The following is an 8,204-nucleotide window of genomic DNA, read 5'->3' as shown; positions in this document are numbered from 1 at the left end:
TCAATTCAACCATTATTTATGACGACTGAAGCCGGTCGAGGAAAACTTTGAGAAAACAAACTCCGGAAAAGCTTTTACGAGAACAAATGTATCTATTGACATTGCTCCAGTCTCCCGCTACGCCCACGCTGTTGTAAAACGATTTGCTTAGCCATAAACTATGTAACTCCTCTATAACATTCTAGATAGCCTAGTGGTTAAGACGTCCGCCTCCAAATTAGAGGTCGGGGGTTCGAACCCAAGCACGCACCTGTAACTGTTCAGAGTTATATGCGTTTTAAGTATGTAATTAAATATCACTTGCTTTAACAGTGAAGGAAGTCATCGTGAGGAAACCTGTATGGCAGAGAGTTTTCCATAATGTTCCCTTCCGTTAACTCAAGTGATATTTAATTGCTAAAACGCACATAATTCCGAAAAGTTAAAGGTGCGTGCTCGGGATCGAACCCCTCTTCTCCCGAATAGGAGGCCGAGGTCTTAACCACTATGAAAATAGCAATCGCCGAGTTTCTTGCTGGTTCTTCTCAGTAGATTATTTTGACGATTCAAAAGCACTTGTAAAAGTTTAATTGAGTAAAAATATTTTGAATTTGAATTATGCAAAGACTCGCTACCCGCGAGGCAATACAGTGGGGAAATAGGACGCCCGCCTCCGTCGCACTTCGGTACGGTTTCAAGATATTCTGAGATTTTCAGTTGGGCGTCTTTTTAACCGACTTCCAAAAAAGGAGGAGGTTCTCAATTCGTCGGGATCTTTTTTTTTTTATTTTTTTATTTTTTATGTATGTTCCCCGATTACTCAAAGACCCCTGGACCGATTTGGAAAATTTTTTTTTTGTTTGAAAGAGTATACTGTGCAGTTGGTCCCATATAAATTTGGTGAAGATCTGATGAATATCTTCGGAGATGGAGAACAGAACTCCTCAATAGATAGGAGCAAATTGCTCGCGATCAGTGTAATAGCTTAGTAAACAGTAGGGTTTTAACTGGGCATAGCATATTATAGTACAGTGGGCCACTAAAAATTGTGAAATAAAAATTTTTCAAAAGAAAAATAAAACCGACTTCAAAAACCACAAACACTAAAAAGTAAAAAAATAACTTTTATTTAGCTACACGTGTAATGTACCTAGGTATGAAGTCGGGCGAGCTTCACTCTTGGATTTCTAATTTTGTTTTAATATGCTCGCTCGACTTCATACCTAGGTACATTACACGTGTAGCTAAATAAAAGTTATTTTTTACTTTTTAGTGTTTGTGGTTTTTGAAGTCGGTTTTATTTTTCTTTTGAAAATTTTTTATAAGTTTGAACATTATTCACACAGGTGTAAACAGTGTATGAACTAGGTAGACAAATTGCCCTGTCTACCAATGTGCACACTATCTTTAATTTGATACAGTACTAAGTAGGTATATAAATTGCCTACTTACAGCTTCGTTGAAAATGGAGGCATTGCTACGCTCTACTGATTCCTAATCAGAAATGAAGTTTCACCATTGGGTCAGACAAGTAATGACTTAAATCAAATATTTTCCTCTATCTAGAAAAAAATACTTGTGAAATAAAAATACTAAGTAAGTAGGTAAGTACCTAGTTATCAGGGGGCACGGCAGTGCCCCCGCCAAGACGTATTATTAACTTTTAGGGTTTCGGAAAAAGAAGGAACCCTTTTTAGGCTTAGTTTCATCCGCTTTGTCTGTCCATCTACATGTCACAGAAAGAATTAAATCATTCAGAAAGCTGGAAAAGTTGCAATTTCACAGTCCTCCTACAACAATACAAAAAAAAAGTGAGCCTCGAAAGGGTAATTTTACGTTGTTAAATGAGCCTACTCTCTATCCTAAACTACTACCTATTGAAAAATCTGAAAAATTCTACAACGTTGATAATAATTAATAAGAACTAATGAACATTTATCATAACTAAAGTGAGACCATTAACTGACTAGCTATAGTCGACCAAAATAGTATGTAGGACTAGGTAGTATTGGTGTGTAAATTTTCATCAGTGTATAAAGAAAATTCACTCAAAAACAATTACTTTGTTTGTAATTAATCTTAGTTTTACGGCTAAGCATGACTACGAAATTCTACCTTATGCGTGTTCTCACACGCACTTGATCAGTTATTAACTCTACGTGGGTTTCAGCATAACATACCAATTACTTTATGCACCCATGTTACCTACCCATCGTGGATTTAATTAAATTATTTAATTAACTGTCAAATTCCTCCTGTAAAAGTCTCAAACGTAAAAGTAAATATTGTTAGAATCAAAAATAATAATAATTAAGATTGAAAAGCAAACAAAATTATTCATAAAAGCAAAGCATTGGCGGAAAATTACGTGCGTGCTTTAAGCTTCACATAACAACGTTAATCTCACGAACTAATCTTAGCACAAAGTATGATTTTATGTTAAAAGTTATAGATTATTTTACTCAATATAGTTAGTATTTCGCTTGCTGTGCCTTTTATTCAAATGTAGTAGGTACAGTAGGTTCATAATATTATATACATTCTATCTTCGACTGACCAAATAAACCGTCAATTCTAGAGGCTCAATAAAATAATAAACTTTTAATGATTACTATGGCTATAAAGATGTTTTGAATTGAATTAAAATATGTAAAATTTCTGTTATACAACATTATAAAAATAATATGGAGGTAGAGGTACTCTGAACTGAACTTTAAGGGTAGGTAGGTAAAATATTTAATGTGGAAGGACTTGGAAGCCCACCGAATCCTATAGGAAAACCGTTAATATTATGTTGGTAATTATAGAGGTTGCAATGCTCAGCCTGACGATAGTAGATACTTTCAATGAGGAGTGAGTACTGCCACGCATACAGAGAAATACAAATTTAAAATGCCACAAAAATTCATTTTCATTTACTTTCCATTTAGAGATTAAATGGAACCAAGATTTAATTAAGTACACATTTTAAAAGTGCCTGACTACTGTCACGTTTTACTTAAAAAAATGCGTAAGTATATTTCAATTTTCAACTCATTTGTATGCGTCCCAAGCATCTTGTTGTGTCAAGGTGACGCCTGTTTCTGTGGAATGGAAAAATTGACAGGCTTTTCTTTTCGACATTCGTTAAACAAGTTTGTATTTAATGTATCAAAATTGAATTTTTCCTTTTGAGATACGGAACTCAATTAATAATACTCAACTCAATTAAGAGTGAGAGAATAGAGTGTGCTTACTCAGTTGTCACCACTCGAAGTCTACTCCTATGTCAACAGTGGTGGCTTTGGCCGACAAAGATGAATACCGTAGTAATTTGTTGATTTCCTGGATAAGAGTAGCCTATGTCCGTCCTCGGGATGCAAGCTGTACCCGGCAAAATCCGTTAAACGTTTGGACCCTTAAAATTTCAGTGGAAACTCTTTGATTTTCCGGGACAAAAAGTAGCTTATGTACGTCCCCCGGAATGCAAGCTATCTCTGTACTAAATTCCTCAAAATTGGTTAAACGGATGAGCTATGAAAACCTAGCAGACAGACAGACACACGTTCACATTTATAATATTAAGTATGGAGTCTTAGATTAAGAATGGAATGCGCAGCGGAGACCAATCTTTAATCTAAGTAAGTATGGAGTATATTATTTACAGAACTTTAAACATTATGCTAAGAACATTCTCTAGTGTTATATCCACGAGAAGATTTGAAGCCTACGTCGCGTCGCTTCGTAGTCTTTATTTTAGTTAAATGTTCCTTACAATGCTCGCGCTCTTAAAAGGAACTTCGCTGAAATGTTTAATTAAAATGTGCTATAACAGTTTCTCAAAGAAAATGGACCCGTTCCAAGTTATTTTAATACGTCGTCGTCTGGTGCAACATTAGGTGCAACATTTTCTTAGTATGAGAAAATGATGCAGGCGTATTTTTATAAAAATATGTTGCAAAGTATTATTACTGTGGTTGAGTGCAGACATGTTTATTTGGAGTATACCTACTCTCTTACGAACTATGTACTTAATAGTATTTATAGCGAAATCTTACATAGGTACTTATTTATCTTCAATTCTGATGGTGCAGGGGATGAATAATAATTCTGTACTTAGCTTAGATATACCTAGGTACTAATTGATATTGTAGGACGTATTATAAAACAGTTTTTCTTAAAGGCTTACGTACCTAAGGGTAACTTACTTGTGCGCAAAAGAAAATCGTTTATAGTACTGACCGAAATATTCAGGATAATAATGTATTATGTGTTTTCTTCTGTCTATATGCTCAGAGAATACCTATGATTTTTATCAGTTGATGGTAAGCCACTGTTTATCCAGCGTTATCTAACAGAACACGCAAAAATTTACTTTGTTAGGTCGGTGGTGTGGCGTGCATGCAATATTCTTTTGGGTTGTGTACAGACTAGGAAAACACGCTAATGTTATTTGTATTAGAGCTTAGATATTAAAAATCGCCTGCTAACTATTTAAGTTTTCTGTAAAGACTAATAAAGTGATAACTCAAACCGAAAAACCAATGTGGAAAGCCTGTCTTTTTACCCGACTGCGGCGAAGCCTAAAAGGAGGGTTTGTGTTTGATTTGTGTGTACCTCTGTATGTCCGTTCTTGTGTCTACTCGTAACTACTCAATGGCTCAACCGATTTTGATGATATGTCATTAGATTCGTCTTGATGTCGCGATTGGTCACTGGGTACTGATATGAAATTAAAAAAAATTAAAATAGCGGATTTTAAGACGCCATTCCAGCACCTTGGGACCCCAACGCACACTAAAAAAACTCCTTCCGATCTTTCGAACTACGTAAATAAAAATATGATGTGCCCTGCCCATTGCCACTTAAGTTTTGCAACCTACGTAACAACACGAAATCAAATTATCTAAAGACTGTAACTGTACCTAGTGCAGCTCAGTTGGTAAGACGTGCCTTGCCTATAACAAGCAGTTCTACCTAAGTAAATAACGACCCCGAAATCAAGTTACCTATTTACCTAACGTACTTTACGTAATTGATATCAGACAGATAGAAACTATTTGATATGTAATCGTTCATCTAAAATTGTGTGCCTTGCATATAACTAAATCCGCGTGGATTTTGGTTTCAGAAAATTCGTCTGGAAATTTTCCGGAATAAAAACTAGCCTATATTATTACTCTGCAGGTCCTTAACTATACCTATGTAAAAAGTCACGTTGATTTGTTGCTCCGTTTCAAGGTGACTGAAGGACAAACCTACAAACCAACACACTTTCGTATTTGTAATATGGGTAGTGATTGCTACACAAGAAAGTATTTTATTTCGATGCTATCCCCTAATATGAACGGGCATGTCTTACAACAGCGATCCCGTGCTAGAAGACTATTAATCTTTTTCTCTGAAGCGCGTGGTTGATTAACGTGTGTAGTGACCAGCAGACTGTGTAACCTATTTTCCTTTAAAGAATGAACCAATGTCATTGTGTAACTTTTTCTCGTTTATTTTTTAAATCATATTGCAAAGGTTGATTTAAAACAGCCTTAATATATCTACTACTATTATATATCTACTAATTACTAAGTAGGAACTACTTTGCTTTGATATTAGGGGCGGTGAAACAACAAATCATCGTTTGTCATAGCTACTCGTATATAAATATATTAATATTATATATATATGTAATATACATATATACATGTATATTATGTACATATAGTGGTCATTTTTGTGCCCGCAAAGGTTTTATAGCGATCCCTTTGAAAGCTGCCTACGCCTTGTTAGATCAATTCAGTTCGTTTCTTTTTTACGATCTGTAACCTTATTCTTATTACACATTTTCGTTTTTTAACGATCGTACAAGGGTAGAATTTTGCGATCGTAATACAAGTTAGCCCTTGACTGCAATCTCACTTGGTGGTAAGTGATGATGCATTCTAAGATTGAAGCGGGTAACTTAGAAGGGCTATGGCAGTTCCATTAAACCCAAACCCCTTTGGTTTCTACACGACATCGTACCGGAGCACAAAATTGCTTGGCGGTACGGCTTTGCCATTAGGGGACCTGGGACCTCCCACTATAAGGCCACAGTGCTTACCACTGTGCCAGAGAGGTCTTCATAAATATACTAAATGTAGACCCACTGAGATTTTTAGGTCCTAATTGTGGTGAGAACTGCGTTGAAATCCACTAGGTATAGGTAAGATTAGAAGCGTTGCCTGTAGCGCTGCTACGTAGGTAAACATGGATTGTGATTTAATTTTAAACTATATGGGTAGAATAGCAAAGAATAGCTACATAAGTAACTTAGTCAAAAATTCAAGACCTACTTAAATAAATGCAAGAACAGGCGAAGTATTTGCACGTTGGACATTGGATTCCAAGCTATTCTTTTACGGAGTTATGTAAAACTTTTTAATTCATTCGTGCAAGGACTTTCTATTTTGCATTTTGCATGTTTTTAAAATTATTTAGACTAAAACTTGATGATTATAGCCATTCTTTCGGACTTCATTCCACTTACCTAGTTCCACTATTTTACTTTACCTACTCATTTCATCACGCAGTTTTTACTTCTCTTCAATCTCATTGGAATCAATCAACGACAATGTAAATTCATTGTGTATTATTATTTATCATGATTACATACTCTTTGTTATTTATCTACAGGCCCTTGATTGGCAGGCAACAATGGCGACAGTAAATCTAAAGTCAAATGTATAGTAGTATAAATAAAAACCCTTATAAATACTTACAACGAAATTTTAAATACTAGAGTGCAACGAATTATTACGTGCTAAATCCATGTATAAATAATCTTTCACAGAAGCTATTCACAATACATAAATGGGTTTTATTATTATGATTGCATTTATATTTCAGAATCTAACTTATCTGTAAGACAATTCAAAAATACCTATTATAATGCCACTTTCAGCTAATTTTCGTCGTGGTAAGTCTAATTATTATATTATGTTTGATATCATTGTTAAATGTGTTAATTATCATTGGTAAATGTATTAAATTAAATATTATGAAATTCCTATAAGAATAAGAAACTAAAAACTCCTCCCCTCCTCTCCTAAAAACAAGCAAATGTAAAGAACATTCCCAATAACAATTTAATTGCAGAAATGCTGGCAGCATTAAAAACTGCAAAGAAGAAAAAAGAGAAACAACATTCACCAGATGATGATGAAGAAGCCGACGATGACGGTTCCGATTCAGTTGTTACGATTGAAAACAAACAAGAACCAGACAAAAGCAAACTTGAAAGAAATTAAAGATATAAAACTATAAAAGTATAATGTAAAAAATAAGAATTGGGTACTTTACAAAAGAGAAACAGGGAATGAGTTAAAATACCTAAAACAATAATATTAAGTAATAAAGAAACACAGAATTTGTTATTTCAAAATTTTCGCATTGTGCATAAAATACTTTGAGCAAAGAAACAAATAAAAACTTCATTCAAGGTGATTTTAAAACCTGTTTTTAACCCCCGACCCAAAAAGAGGGGTGTTATAAGTTTGACGTGTGTATCTGTGTATCTGTGTGTCTGTGTATCTGTGTATCTGTGTATCTGTGTATCTGTGTATCTGTGTATCTGTGTATCTGTGTATCTGTCTGTGGCATCGTAGCGCCTAAACGAATGAACAGATTTTAATTTAGTTTTTTTTGTTTGAAAGGTGGCTTGATCGAGAGTGTTCTTAGCTATAATCTAAAAAAAATGGTTCAGCCGTTTAAGAGTTATCAGCTCTTTTCTAGTTTTCTTGTAGAAAAGAAGGTTAGATAACCGTTAGGTTCTTAATATTATGTCAATAGACAAATGTCAAGCTGTCAAGATGGCAACGTCCTAAATACATAATTATTTATTTGAAAATGATGTTTTGGAAATCTCAAATACTTTGGATCGTCGGGGGTGTTGTAAATTTTTAATTTACACTTGTTATACGGTATTTATTTATTTTCAAAATCGCATTTGAAAATAAATTTTGGGTATGCATAAAAGTTTGTATGTGTGTATGTACGTCTGTTACCTGCCATTTTCCTCAAAAATTACAGGACCGACAATAATGCAGTTACTGCGTTACCGAGGGGGTAATCAGAGCAGATTCTTAGATACGCTTTATAGATCACTGCACTGGACATTGCTGGAGCGGCAATTTTTTGTTTTTCTTAAGACTCACGGTTTCCATAATACTTCCTAATCAGTTTTCCTTCCACGACGCATTGCGGCAAATACC

General features: G+C 34.7%; 1 long non-coding RNA gene across 1 annotated transcript; it reads left to right on the top strand.

The window, feature by feature from the left end:
• The first annotated feature begins 6,636 nt into the window (after positions 1 to 6,636).
• On the top strand, positions 6,637 to 7,319 carry LOC123866547. The gene is made up of 2 exons (XR_006796219.1): positions 6,637 to 6,910; positions 7,090 to 7,319. It is a non-coding gene; the product is annotated as an uncharacterized LOC123866547 (long non-coding RNA).
• The last annotated feature ends 885 nt before the right edge of the window (positions 7,320 to 8,204 follow it).

Source organism: Maniola jurtina, chromosome 6, assembly GCF_905333055.1.
Source record: "Maniola jurtina chromosome 6, ilManJurt1.1, whole genome shotgun sequence".
Lineage (NCBI taxonomy): Eukaryota > Metazoa > Arthropoda > Insecta > Lepidoptera > Nymphalidae > Maniola > Maniola jurtina.
The sequence above is the reverse complement of the archived record's forward strand: the minus strand, read 5'-3'. Positions and strand labels throughout refer to the sequence as shown.